The sequence below is a fragment of the Mastomys coucha genome, unplaced genomic scaffold (assembly GCF_008632895.1).
Source record: "Mastomys coucha isolate ucsf_1 unplaced genomic scaffold, UCSF_Mcou_1 pScaffold16, whole genome shotgun sequence".
Taxonomy (NCBI): Eukaryota; Metazoa; Chordata; class Mammalia; order Rodentia; family Muridae; genus Mastomys; species Mastomys coucha.
Window position 1 is genome coordinate 68,877,801 of NW_022196898.1, and position 15,377 is coordinate 68,893,177.

General features: G+C 43.5%; 1 protein-coding gene across 4 annotated transcripts in view; it reads right to left on the minus strand.

The window, feature by feature from the left end:
• The window catches only part of LOC116093702 (TLC domain-containing protein 4), a 77,929-nt gene that overhangs the window by 59,868 nt on the left and 2,684 nt on the right, over positions 1–15,377 (minus strand). The window lies entirely within an intron of this gene.

Genomic DNA, 15,377 nt, shown 5'->3' on the forward strand with positions numbered 1-15,377 from the left:
AAAAAAAAAAAAAAACGGGTACACTAGCAATCCATCTACATCCGGGACCCCTCTGTGGTCAGGATGGTTAAATAGGACTGGACTGGTTGGTTGGTTGGTTTTTGTTTTGCTTTTGTTTTTGTTTTTAAAATACTGGCTGAGTATCCCAAATTGCCAAGTCCATGAACTCTGCTTTCTGACCTGCTGCATCAACCAGACAGAATTACCTGGAATAAAACTAAATAATGCAGAGGTACACACAAGCTATATAATTTGCAAAAAGCAATCACGAATCCTATCTTTGGAAATAGGTGAATTCTACATAAATCAAATCACTTGGAAATTCCACCATTAATGACATAGGGAAGTTTGTGAGAAATACCTACCATTAAAGCGTACATATTTGACTTAATATGTATATACACAGGGATGCATCTGCTGCCTATTTAGGCCGGAGAGTGTACACATATTCTCACGCCACATCTGTATTTATATTCAACATGGAAAGCAACAGAAGTGAAATCCTATTTATTAAAACCTGGAGTTCTCTTTAGCAGAGCTGTCTCCAGCTAACTGAGCTAAGGGAGCTCACTGAAGCTCACTTCTTCATCTATAGAAATGGAACAATTCAATTATTTCTGAAAGCCCCCGGTCTAGGCAGAACCACAGAGAAAAGCTCGATCAGCTACATGGATGGTCAGAAACACAGCCAGGAAGACCATGCACATCGTTCCCCGCATTCTGCCCAAGAGTCTCCGCATTCCAGAGCATCAGTGCTATGGCCACACCTGTTTCATCATGGGTATTTCCCAACCTGCATTGCCCCTGATTGTTTTGCTTTGCTCCATAGCTGCTTCATGTACTCACGTGCTCACCTCATAACTGTGTGGGCATGTGATGGTTATAGGCAGATGTCTGTAGGGTCAGTTCAGCTAGGGCAAATTTCACAGTGCTATCTCAGGACTGTCATCTGCAGGCACTTATCCTAGCTCCTCATTGCTGGTCAGCTGCTCTGTTCTCTCCTGATAAATGCACCATCATTTACCCTTAAAATGTATAATTCTCTAACTCCAACAGTAATTAACCAAACAAGCCAAGTAAACCTATGGCAATATACTATGGAAATGTGAATGTCCCAATATTCCTTCATAGGCCTGTATAAATGCATTACCGAACTGCAAGAGATTACATAGTGACTATATCAAGGACAAAGACAGATCTGAAAATACTAGTTGAATTTCAAAACTTACTTTTCCCTCCCCTCCCCCCACCCCTGCCATTTTGAAACAGTCTCAGCTAGCCCAGGCTGACATCTAACTCATGTAAGATGCACCATAATACATGCCCACATTGAATGTTTAAAATCTTAGTCTAACCAAAAAAGTGATTTTAGGAGAGAATATACCTACTGTATATTTCCTGAATTTCTTTTGGCAGGTCATTGCAATTATTCACTTTTAAATCTTAGTTACTTTTAACAAAACTTCCTCAAATTTCTGTATTTACTGTATGAAGTCTTGAATTTCTAATGTGTTGCATCAAAGGTAAATTGCACTTTTTATGCTTTTTGATCATAGAAATAGCTCAAGAGAAGTAAAAATATTTATTCATCTACTCTTAAAGGCTGGAGAGATGGCTCACCAGTTAAGAGCACTGGATGCTCTTCCAGAGGCCCTAGGTCTCAATTCCCAGCACCCACATGGTGTCTCATGACCATCTATAAAGGGGTCTGATAGTCTCTTCTGGTATGCAGGTATACATGCAGCAGAGTACTTATATATATAAAATATATAAATAAATATAAATAAAAAATAAAATAAAAGTTCTCTTAAGTGATGCAAATTTCCCTGATGAATTAGTTTCCAAAAAAAAAAAAAAAATCCTTACACTTCTAAATAGAGTTGATTGTAAAATTGAGACTGAAAATTACTTTGTTTTTTTAAAATAACAATGGAACACAGGAACAATTGCTCACTTCTGTTCTTCCTGAGAGATGAAGCCTTAATGATAACGCACACTCTGATCAGAAAGTCTGGGCTAGAGCTGGAAACCTTTCTCCAAGGCAGAAACCTTCCCTGGCATGAGCAAGGCCTTGGGTTCATCTACAGCATAGGAGGGCAAGGGAGAGATGAGAGGGGTGGGGCTTGGGGGTGGGGTTCAGTTAGTAACAAAAATTAATAACTGTGCTAGGAGTTTCAGTATATCAAGAACTTTTGCCAGATGTTATGAGTATTTACTTAAAATTACTTTCACCTGTGTTTTAGGAAGAACCGATTTGAAGATATTAAGAAATGTTGTCCCTGTAGGGGTAAAATCTGGATAAGTTCTGAGTTCTTTGTGTTTACATTATGTTTTGCTCTCTGAATATGTGTATTGTCTTTTTTACATTTTATTTTTAAGAAAATTCATATATATATGAGCCATTTAAAATTTATATGAAATTTTATATATGAATTTTGTTTTTGTTTTTGTTTTTCGAGACAGGGTTTCTTCTGTGTAGCCCTGGCTGTCCTGGAACTCACTCTGTAGACCAGGCTGGCCTCAAACTCAGAAATCTACCTGCCTCTGCCTCCTAAGTGCTGGGATTAAAGGCATATGCCACCACCACTGTCTGGCTTTATATAGGAAATTTTAAAATGGCTCTTAAACCTTCAAGTAAAGGCCATGGCCCACCCACTTCTTACCTGTTCCTCAGCCACATTCCTCAAGCCCTTCTGTGTATTCCATATTTTCTAATATTAGTCTGTCTATGTTGCTTGATGTTTCAGCTGTAGACATTATTGACTGACAGTTTGTCACAGTATTTGAGGATCTAGCTCTTTCCACAATACCACTGCCACCACATCCCCCAACACCTGCCCCACCCTTGCTCCCAAATTAGCCTCATCACAATCAATAAACAGTAATTAGGGTTTACATCATCCTGAGCAGGTGAACAGAACTCATTGCCGAGTCAAGTACTGTGCATAATAACATTTTTCTTGAATGCCCTCCAGAGGGGGAGGGGGGAGTTAATAACTGGCCTGGCTTTTTTTGGCTCTTTAGAACATGTATCTAACCTAAATGCTATCCATTTTTTTCTTTTTTAAACATATCCATCAAATATTCATCAGTAACATCCTCCAACACCCAAACATGTCACTTTGACTCTCGTTTTGCGGAAGCGCCAACTCAGCACCTTCTTCAGAGGTGTACACAGAAAGCACACAGTCTGAAAAAATGTCTATTTCCTGTTCTCCCAGTGGTGTTGAAATAGCTCATCCCTTCACAGTTCCTCCAGTTCCTCTCTGACTCCTTTTCTTCCTAGACTTTCCCATTATGTCTGAAAGCCTGAATCGTCCCAATAATGTATCTTAGAAAGAGCCTTTATTTTCCATTGATCATATTGAACACTAAGGGATTTCTAACTTATCTACACTTTTTAATTTTTATTTCCCCCCTTTGGTGAATTCTTGTTAGTAGCATATTAGCATGTCTATTTTGTCCTCTAAATTTATTGCCCTTTCATCCATCTCTGAATCCAGCACTCACTTAAAAAGCTGGCACACTTGCAACCTCGGCGGGCGGGGAGGCAAGAGGATCCCAGGGGTTCACTGGCCATCTATTTTAGCCAAAAAGGCAAGCTCCTGCTTCAATAAGGGACACCGTCTCAAGAAAAGAAACGAGGCAGAGAGCAGTAAAGACAAACAAGGGCGACCTGGCCTCTGATGCCATATGCATGTACACAGGTGAACACACCTACACACAGAAGTTAACACTCACATTCATACCCTAAGTGTTCTACTTGATCCACCTTCAGCTCCTGTCTCAGTTAGCTCTTGCCACAGTTCCTGAGCCCTTTGGCTTTTCATTTCAAAGTTGGGGTGGCTCCTAGAAACCAAGAACATCTGTGCACTTCTACTTTGACACTTAACTATATTTTGCAATTAACCTTTAAACTCAGTACATTTCGAACTAATCCAGGCAGTTACCTCACCTAATGCCAACTTTACCTCAACCTTACTGTAACCTGTCTTTGCTGTCTCCCGGCGTGATATAAACTCCACCATACAACAGCCAGTGAAAATTCTCTCTTTTTTTTTATAGGTTTCTCTTTTGTTAGATTTATTTTATTTATTTTATGTGTATGAGTACACGGTAGCTGTACAGGGCCGTGAGCCATCATGTGTGTGACTGCTGTTGAACTCAGAACCTCTGCCGGCCCTGCTTGCTCCACCCCGCTCGCTCCAGTGTAATTCACTACAGCTGTCTTCAGACACATCAGAAGAGGGCGTCCAATCTCATTACTGATGGTTGTGAGCCACCATGTGGTTGCTGGGATCTGAACTCAGGACCTTCGGAAGAGCAGTCAGTGCTCTTACCCGCTGAGCCAGCTCGACAGCCTGTGAAAATTCTCTTGAGCTTCAGATCTACATTCCTGGTATGCTGCTCTGTCTTCCCATATCCAATGTAGTAAAATATATAATATCTTGTCTCTCTTCTCCAGCCTCTTTATCCTTCTACCCACATTCTAACCAGGCCCGACACTGCTCAACTTCCAGGATCAGATGAGATGGGGTACACTTGGGGGTGGCGTGGTGGTAAACCCAGTTCCTCATTCTCTATCTTTCCCTTCTAAAGAGTCTCCATGCTTCTAGTTCATCCACCTCAGAAACTCCAACTGTTGGGAGCCAGTGAGAAAGAGACAGCTGAGTGAGTAAAGGCACTTGCTGCCTTTAAACTTAGGTCTGACCACCTAAGTCCAATCCCTGGGACCTACATGATAAAAGGAGAGAACTGACTGCTGCAAAGTGTCCTGTAACCAGTATGTATGCTGATCTCAAAGGCACTAGATAGTTGAGGGTGACCTTGAACTTCTGATCTACCTACCAAGAGCTTGGATTAGGTGTGTGCAGTGCTGGGGATTGAACTCAGGGCCCCCTTTCCTGTCAGATCACTGCAGACATGAAATGTTCAGGCCTAGCTCTAGCAACTCCTTCAAGCTGCCTTCTGACTTTAATTGGTACAACAATGCCAGTTTTTACATTTTTTTACTCATCATGTGGCTTGAAGTATCCCATGTCATTACCCTCAACCTCAGTTACTCTATCTGAAAAGTAATGAGAACAATCTTGAATAACTTTTAAAATAAATTTCATGTAGACAAGACCTGACGGCGCTACTGTGGGAACTAAATTGAATCGATGAGCACCAACCATTTTGGAAAGAAAGCCAGGCCTGGTAGTATAGTCTCCCAGCAGTTTGGGAGACCGAAAACAGAAGAATCACAATTTCTAGGCTGTACTATAGAATGAGTTCAAGACTACTTTCCTGGGTAACCTGGTGAGATCCAGTCTCAAAAGAATAAGTCAAAAGAGTTGGGGATGTCACTCAGGAGAGGAGCACTTGGCTGCCATGTATGAGGCTGCTACTGTGGTGGTACACACCTTTAATCCCAGCACTCGGGAGACAGAGGCAGGTGGATTTCTGAGTTTGAGGCCAGCCTGGGCTACAGAGTGAGTTCCAGGACAGCCAGGGCTACACAGAGAAACCCTATCTCGAAAAGCAAAAAAAAAAAAAAAAAAAAAAAAAAAAAAAAAAAAGGAAAATATAAAGCACACTATCTTCAGTAAACACTGCCAAATGAAACCAAGACTACCCAGCATACCGCCACTCATTGTTAAGTCCTGTGAGACTAATTTGCGTCCATTCATGAATATACATCCATTCAGCCAATCAGCCAACATCTATTAAATACCAATTTATACGAGGGGTAGATAAATAATAGTCCCTGTACTCAGAGTTCCAGGTTAGCAGAAGAGATGAGAACTTGGGGAAAGTGGACAACCATGGATTAAAGGTATAGAATGTTTGGCGATCTGGGTCAGTGAACCAAGTGCTTGCTATGCATGCATGGAGACCAGACTTTGGATCTCCTGAGCCTATATAAATACAAAGGTGGGCATGGCAGACTGCCCTGAAGATACAAAGGAGGGACCCCACAGGAAGCTGGCTGCTTAGAACTAGTTATATCAACAAGCTGTGAGGGTAACTCAGACACTTTGCCTCGAAAAATAAGGTGCAGAATATCAGTGGAAGACTCGGATAACAACTTCAGGGCAAACCCATGCCCCACAAGCATCCTCCCCTACACATGCAAGTGCATACACGCACGTGTGAAAACTAAGAAGAGAAGTCGCAGAATAGTTTGTGCTGAACCTTAAAGGATAACCAGAGCATCACTAAGGAAGTACAGTGCACTCTAAGTTATTGTGCTAGAATAATACATGTGAGTCTTAATTGCCCAGGAGCTGAATAATGACTGTTTATTCTAAGTACCTACAATGTGTCCAGCAACAGTAAAGCATCATATTATCCTATTTAACAAATGAAAAGCCAAAAAAAAAAAACCAAAGCAAAACAAAACAAACAAACAAAAAAAACCAACATATGGCTTACAAAAGCCAAGCAACAGTTCCAGAGATCAAGCAGTGGGTCGGAAAGCCCAGATCTTTCTGTGTAATCATTTCTGAGGAGACAGATATCCATTTCCCAGTAGGAGAATCAAAACACTGACTAGAAGGTTAGATCTCAGAGGAGAGAATGGTTAGAACTTGGATTTTTAGCCCAAAAGCCAGGCAGATGTAAAGAAAGGGGTCTCCAGGAGGAGGAGGAGTCTCCAGGAGGAGGAGGAGTTCCCATGAGGAGGAGGAGTCTCCAGGAAGAGGAGGAGTCCCCAAGAGGAGGAGGAGTCTCCAGGAGGAGGAGGAGGAGTCTCCAGGAGGAGGAGGAGTATCCAGGAGGAGGAGGAATGTGTAAACCCTCAGAAGCACGGAGAAACTCGTCCCCAAGAGCCCCCGGAACTAGGAATATACAACATACACTTAGAGAATCATCAGCAGAAGCCAAGGCCACTCGGGCCCTGAGAGATTATAAAAAATAAATTATGCCATGCTAAATTATGTAGACTCTGCTCAGGAGAGAAGACGGTGGAGGGTTTTAAGGAGCAGAATGAGGAGATCAAAGCCTGAGAAAGAGGAGGCAGGTCCCCTGCTATGAGGCAGCAAGGGCTTAGGTGACAAAATGACATGCTGATGACCTTAGAAAAGAGAACCTTCAAGTCAGTCTCCTCGGCTACCCATGACTGTAATAATTAAGTTTATTATAGGGACTGAAGACCTGAAGTTAGTGTCTGATGCTGTAATTCAATAAATGATAGGGTTGTACTAACTCGTTTATCGATGTTACTATTGTGATATAAATAATACCAAAACCCAGCTTTGGTCCACTTGAAGGAAGGACATATTAAATACACTCACTGATGTCGTTTTACTTAATGTCGCTTAAAAATGAAAGCAGTGCAAGGTCTGATTTGCTCATACACTGTGGGTCAATCTGCATCAAAATGAAAGCTACAAAACCACAGAGCAGGTATCAGGAATGTCATGATGTTAAGGGCCGAGCTGACCAACTACATCGTGCAACCTACTATGTGTCTCATGCCGAACTGATTGTTGTACACACGCACACATACTCGCATACATACACTCAACACGGTTAAAGTAACGATCTCCTTTCATAAGGAGTCTCCAATTCAATTCGTTTGGTTGTTTCCTCCCCGATTCCCACCTTCTCTTCTTTAAACAGGGTCTTGCTGTGTAGCTCTAGCCCAGAACTCACTGTGTAGACCAGGATGGCCTCGAATTCTAAAGTGCTGAGATTTAAGACATGAACCGCCATGGTTGGTCCTTGGCCTTCTCTCTCATTTACAACACACACTTATCCCTTAGCTGTTTACAACTGTGATCTTGGTTCCTTTACACCCATCTTGTAGGTGTGGTGTCACCAAGGTAAAGCTAAAACCAGGTATCTGGAAATTTGAATGTTTTAAGAATTTTACAAGAGCTGTGTGATTAATTCCTCAGATCCCCTTTACAGAATTCCTCCTGTCCCCTTTCAAAAGCTAGCTATAACTATTTTCCTCCAAGTTACATTAAAGTACCTAAACTCAACAAATATTCTTAAAAGGACCAGATAGTAAATAGCTCAGGGTTCGTGGGCCAGATGATCAGTCAGTTACTTGGATGGACATCTACAACCTAAAAGACAATATAATTGAATATGTATGGTTGCCAATAAAACTTTATTTACCAATAACAAGTGGCAAGCCTTCTGTCCTGCCCTCTGTTCCTCACATTGCATTCAGAGAATGCTATTTCTAAATGTCACTCTACTAACATTACTACTACTAACTGGCCTCCCATTGATTGCCCGTAGGATAAAGGTCAAATATCTTAATTGGATAAACAAATGACCTCCATGAGACCTCCTTTCTTAGCCACTTCTGCCTTAACTCATTTTTCATCAATACCTACTTACTTTAAAATCCCTACGTTCCAAGTTTTCTCTTCCTTCTACTCAACTGTAAGTATTGCTTTGGGAGGCTTAGCTTCCTTTCCCATTAAACACATTCACCACCACCCCCTCTTCCTCACCCGCCAGCTCAGTGGATGCCACTCGTGTGTATTATATGTCCCACAGAAACATGACTTCCCCCAGGAAGCCTTCAGCAACTCAAGCTCTAGGTCTGATGAGATTGCTGGTTCATAGGATGAATCTCCTATCAATCAGAATCTCTATGGGACTGCTGCTGTACTCCCAAGCACTTAAAAAAAAAAAATGAACACATGGATAAGAATAAGGAATGAAAGGGGGTGTATGCTGAAGATGGAGATGGAAGGGTTCCTGGGGACTAGGTAGCAGATAAACTGGGATTGCTTGGTCTTTTTCTTTTTTACCTAAGTCACTGCTAAAGCAGCTGCTGCTTGCTGATTTGGGTTGCTGGAAGGCTTAGCAAGCACATGTCCCAATATACCTGGATACTGTGACCAATACTAAGCAAATGTGGTCACTTTCCTCTGAATGGCCTTGGCTTGCACTCCTGACCAACACTCCCACTTTGACTATCGAATGGTAGGCATAATCTACGCTCCGGGCCTTCATTTACTCTTCCTTCAACTTTCTCAATGGCACTACAGATTCTTCTTCTCTTTGTTCTTCTCACTTTGCACTGATAAAGCTAATCCTGGAAGCAGCAGCTGGCAGAGGAGGTGAGATGCAGAGGAAGAGAAGCCTGCCTGCCTCCAGGGCTCGTGGCTCCCTCTCTGTCCTATACAGTACCCAGGATCATATCCACTTCCACCTCTCTGGGTACAGAATTCCTCCATGGTTCTGCTGCACGTTTCAGCCTAAACTTTATGGACAGTGTGGCTGCATACACTATTGTTATCACACTTAATTCAACAAAGCATTGGCCAAAGACTGTTCAGGTGTCATGACATGCAAGTTTCATCCACCTACATTGTCTAAAAAGGTTATATCTACTTTGCAGGTGAGGAAATACTGGCACAAAGAAGCCACTGGGGAAGAGATACGCCCCAATGGCGTCCACTTGTTTTTGCAACACTCCGGGAGCTGAGGCAAGAGGATCTCAAGTTCAAGACCTATATACCAAGGCCTTTAAATGTGACCCAAGTCACACACTTGGTCGTAGTCCATACACCTGGGCACAAAGAGGACACACAACTGTGCAAAGCATTCCTCAGTCCTCAGACGAAGTCACACGGTATGGTAAAGCTGAGCCACTAAGGCTTTGATAATCCTTGATAGAAGATAAAGGAGTATATATTCATTGTTTATTGCTGCCTGATAAGCTATCATAAACTTAGTGGCTTCAAGCGACTACCGACGCTGTTGAGTCTGTAATGGACTAGACTTGGAGATTTTTCCTGTTTTCAAATGTATTCAACCATGCATTGACGGTTGTTAGCTCCAAACTCACTGGGGACTTGATGGTCCAAGATGGTCTTTCAGGTGATCGGGACCAGTTCCTACAGATGCTGCAGGACCTTCCCCAGAGAGCCCTGATGTTTTCTTTGTCATTTTGCCCTCATCATCTTGAAGTTCTTAATAGTTATGCAGCAAGGGATGCACGGGTCAGGCAACTTCTGCTGCTGGCCCATCTGGTAGCTGCTGCTGGGTTCAGCTGGGCATCTTTCCCCACGTCCCCTCCCATCCCGCAGAGGCTCACACAGGTTTCTTTCCATGATGGCAGGAGCTTTTCAAGAGAGTGAGAACAAAGTCCCTGAAGGTCTAGCCCAGAATTTTTTTCTTTTTCTTTTTAAATTTTCTTTATTTCAAATGTTATCCCCTTTCCTGGTTTCCCCTCCGAAAATCCCCTATCCCCTACCCCTGCTCACCAACCCACCCACTCCCACTTCCTGGTCCTGGCATTCCCCTACACTGGGGCATCAAGCCTTCACAGGACTAAGGGCCTCTCCTCCCATTGATGACCAACAAGGCCATCCTCTGCTATACTCTTTGGTTGGTGGTTTAATCCCTGGAAGCTCTGGGAGGTCTGGTTGGTTCATATTATTGTTCCTCTTATGGGGCCGCAAACCCCTTCAGCTCCTTGGGTTCTTTCTCTTAACTCCTCCATTGGGGACCCTGTGCTCAGTCCAATGGTTGACTGAGAGCATCCATCTCTGGATTTGTCTATACCATTGCTTTTGTTACATTGTCCAGCCTCCTGGGCAGGTCCCAGCTACAAGGAGGTGAAAACCTGAATTCCATTTCTTGTTAGGTAAGAAAAGCCATTTGCAATAGAAAATATGAAGATGGATGGACAGAGTTTGTGACCACTCATTGCAACATTTTTTTAGAGAAAGAAAATGATCTCAGTTGGGGACATGTTGTAGTTGAGGTCTCTCCTTCGGTAAATCTAGGCAAAGCATTCCAGAATCTACAGTATGATGTAGAACAATAAAGAGAATCCTGCTGGGGTGTTTGCACTCAGTCACTTGTCTTCGTGGAGAATGTAGGGTTTCGAGTAAACAAACGCACACTCCCACAAAGCTCTCATAAATTAAAGGCTAACAAAGAGATCCAGCCAGTCTCTCAGTCAACCAATATGTAAGTGAATTCTCCCTTTACATATTTCATCTTTATCTCCAAGAGATACTGTCTGTGGTCCTGATCCAGTCTCTGTGGCTAGCTCAAATATTTCTGGGAGCGGGCAGCCTTTCCTGTATGTACAGGTAAGATTACTTACAGTCTTAGTTACGGTTACTATTGGCGTGACTGAAACACCGTGACCAAAGCAACTTGGGAAGGAAAAGATTTATTTCCGCTCACACTTCCAGATAACAGTCCGTCACTGAGGGAAGCCAGGGCAGGAACTCAAAACAGGGAAGGAACCTGGAGGCAGGAGCTGATGCAGAGGCCATGGAGGGCTGCTGCTGCTTACTGGCTTGCTCCTCATGGCTTGCCTTTTTAATAGGACCCAGGACCACCAGCCTAGGGATGGCAATCACCCACAATGGGCTGAGACTTTCCCCCAATCACTAACTCTATAAAACCTGTGCTCACTAGTGTTATGTCAACTTTATACAAGCTGAAGTCATCTGAGAGGAGGGGACCTCAGTTAAGAAAATGAGACTGGGTTGTAGGCAGGCCTGTAGGGCCACTTCCTTAGTTGGCGACTGGTGAGGGAAGACCCAGTTTGGTGTGAGTGGTGCCATGCCTGGGCTGGTGGTCCTGGGTTCTATAAGAAAGCAGGCTGAGCAAGCCAGGAGAAGCAAGCCAGTAAGCAGCACCCTCCATGGCCTCTGCATCAGCTCCTGCCTCCAGGTTTCTGCTCTGTTTGAGTTCCTGTCCTGGCTTTGATCAGTGATAAACAGTGATAAGGCCTAATAAGCCGTTTCCTTTCCAAGTGGCTTTGGTCACGGTGTTTCATCACAGCAATAGAAACCCTAACTAGGACATAGCCAGATATTATGGAGGCTTGAGGTTCCCTCCTTTCAGGTAATTCTAGCTTTCATCAAGTTGACGTAAAACTAGCCAGCACACTTATGAAATGAGAGCTTACAGACAGGAAAAAAAAATTAGTCCTCTGTCCCAACCCAATATGCAAGTATAAAATATGAATAGAATCAATCAAAATAAAAACCTGATCTTTAAAAAAAAGTTGAGAAATAAATTTTAATACTTTAAAAACACAGTCGTTTTAAGTATTTTGTTTTGTTTTACGTGCGTTTTTTTGTTTCCATCCCAAAGACTATCCCTTGGGCATGCTAAAAGAACTGAGAGGCTACCCCAGACTCAGTGTCTCTTCTGACCTCCCCTATTACCTCTCTCTCATCACGGAGAGAGATCTTGAGCAAAGTTCTCTTGTCTACTTAACTGGATCTGCCCCCAAAAGAACATCGCTGCTTTCTATCTTCTTGCCCAAACTCCCTTAACTAGAAAATATTAAATTCATCTCACAGAAAGGAAAAGCTAGAACCCAGATGAACAACAATGTCCCAAGCCATGTTCATTTGTAATAAAAATAAATTACTAACCCTCTATTGCGTATATCCCCACTGCCCTTTCCCATGAAGAGAGTATTTAAATTGTCACCTTTCTCTTGGAGGTGGTGGTTGCATAAGACTCTGGAGCCTCCAGAGATGACACTCCTATCCAAATTCCCACAGGTCACCTACCATCGCTGCACAAGATAACTGGCTCATTTCCTGGAGAATCAGAGGAACCAGGCAGTGTGTGCAAATCAACAAAGACCAGAAATGCCTTAATCTCGGGTCTAGGGAAAAGCCCTACCCAAGTAGGAATGGTGTAACGAGTTGAACAGTTCTGAATGGATAAAAAGCTGCAGGCCAGCAACAGTAAGACTTATTAAGGGCAGGCAGGCTCAACTGGATTCCTGGCTACCTGCTATTCAAACACACTAACGGAAGACACATAGAATCCAATTCTGGTTAAAGTTCATGCTGTTTTCTTTTTTCAACCTGGCAAAAGGGCAGAAAATGGTGTGAGTAAGGAAGATGGGTAAATTTGGGAGGAGCAGAGGGAGGCGGTGTGATCAAAATACCTTGTGTGAAATTCTCAAGAACTAACAAAAAAAAAGTTCCTTTTGTTGTTGTTGGTTTAAAGTGTGTGTGTGTGTGGGGGGGAGCAGGAATCTCTTTTTCTTCTACAAAAAGCCCCCCCCCAAAAAAAGCTCCCCTCCAGCCAAGCAAAATGCCCTAAAGAGAAGATGACCAAGAGAAAGCAGGAGGCCCTGGCCCCCAGCATTCTAAAAAACTGGGGGGGAGGGGTGCTGAAGAGGTGGCAAGTCCTCTGAGAAAAGGCCTAAGAACTCCAGCACTGGACGGAACATTCAACCCAAAAGAGACTCATATACTTTGTCAAATGGCCCTGCTACTTGTGCTACAGCATCAAAGGGCCATCCTCTATAAGTGGCTCAGAGTACCTCCTGCCAGTTCACCTGGGCCCTGGGACAACACACAGCTGCCACCCAGTTGCTCAACCTTGCCCACAGCTACAGGCAAGAGACTAACTAGGCCAAAGAAGCAATAGCTGCTGGCCTGACCTGAGAAGAAAGCTGCTAGCAAGGGGCTGTCCTAACAAAGAGACCACCTATCCTTTGAGCAGGGGTCAATACAGTCACCACCTTGGTAGAGAACAAGAAGGGGCAGCTGGTGGTAGTGGCCAACATAGTAGACCTAATTGAGCTGGTGTTCTTCCTGCCTATCCTATGTTGCAAGATGGGGGGTCCCCTACTACATTGTCAAGGGGTAGGTCAAGCTGGTTGGCTGGTCCACAGGAAGACATGCATCACTACTGACATCTCACAGGTTAACGTGGAAGAAAAAGTCTCTCTGACTAAGCTGGTGGAAGCTATCAGGACCAACTACGATGAGTTAGGACAAGATCCACTGCCACTAGAGAGGCAACATCTCAGGTCCAAAAATCTATGGCTCAAACTGCCAAGCAGGAAAAAAACAAAGGCCAAAGAATTATAAACTGGGTTAAGTGTCCACTGCTAAGAAATAAAAGAGATTAGGAAAAATATTTTATAGAGAAATGAGTAGATTTTATTTTTGCAAAAAGCAAAATCTTTTTTTTTTCTTTGAGACAGGGTTTCTCTGTGTAGCCCTGGGTGTCCTGGAACTCACTCTGTAGACCAGGCTGGCCTCGAACTCAGAAATCCGCTTGCCTCTGCCTCCCTGCCTCTGCCTCCCAAGTGCTGGGATTAAAGTTGTGCACCACCACCACCACCACCCGGCGCAAATACTTCTTATTACAACGTGTACCTATGTTATAGTACAGCAGGACTGACCACCATTAGGAGATTCACCTTTAACCTTATTCGCAGGACTTGACCTCATTGCCCTCTGGAGCTCTCAACCATCAATAATTACCCAGATGACGTTGCAATGTTCATTTAGGCCACATCTGAGTCATTATGATATGAAATACACAAAAGATGAAACCTTTTGGTGGGAAACGGTTGAAGACTTTTGAAGAAAAGAGATTCGTCCACCAGACTGAAAAGTTTAGGGAGAAATGCAAGATGGGAGAGGGAGCTTACGGGAAATAGAGGCCACATTTCTGAGCCCTTCACCTAGACGATTTTTCTCTTGAGTAGCTTCATTAAGTCCTTTAGAAAGCTTACGGAAAGGCCCAGAGGAGTGGTGACTGCATATTCTCTCAGTACTTAGGCAAAGCAGTTGAGCAGACTGAGGTCAAAAGATGGTGACCTCACCGGACTGGGATATATATATGTACATCGAGACCTTGTATCTGTCAATCAGCCAATTACCGGAGACCTTTGCTTCAGGCTGGCTTACATCTCAACATCTGATACACAGCTTTGCTCTATGCTCAGCTTTCATCCCATGACCCAATCTGACTGTAGAGAGGGAGCCTTGGGAGTAGAAAACACTACCGGATGGAGAGATGCTGTGGGTAAAGCCGGCAGTGCCACTGCTGCTAAGTGGTTGGGCGTGCAGGTGACTGAAGCCAAGCTGGGCCAGACAGACTGAGGGAGGGCATTATTGATTTTACCTTTACTTTTTAATGAGGAAGATTTGAGAGCGGTTGGCCAGGAGTAAGGGCAGAGCTGATAGTCACTGGATAAAAGATTAAGGAGAGGAGAGGATAAAATGGATGGAGGAAAGGAAAATTGGGCTTCTTCCAAAATGCAAGTTAAAACATCTAACATTTAACATAATATAGATCTCATTAAGAGATGTGTAGCAAGTATTACAAACTGCTAAACTGCTTTCCTAGGTTCATTTCTGAGGTTCAACTCAAAGGAAACAGGATCCGCTGCGTCCATCTGAGTACTGGCATACAGGAGGCAACCTTCATGTCAGAAAGCAGTTGCCATCCAAGTTTTAGAGTTTTTAACTGTTGAAAAGTTAACAAGCCCGTCAACTTCTTCATTAAAATTTCATTTAGTGCCGGGCAGTGGTGGCGCCCGCCTTTGATCCCAGCACTTGAGAGGCTGAGGCAGGTGGATTTCTGAGTTCGAGGCCAGCCTGGTCTACAGAGTGAGTTCTAGGACAGCCAGGGCT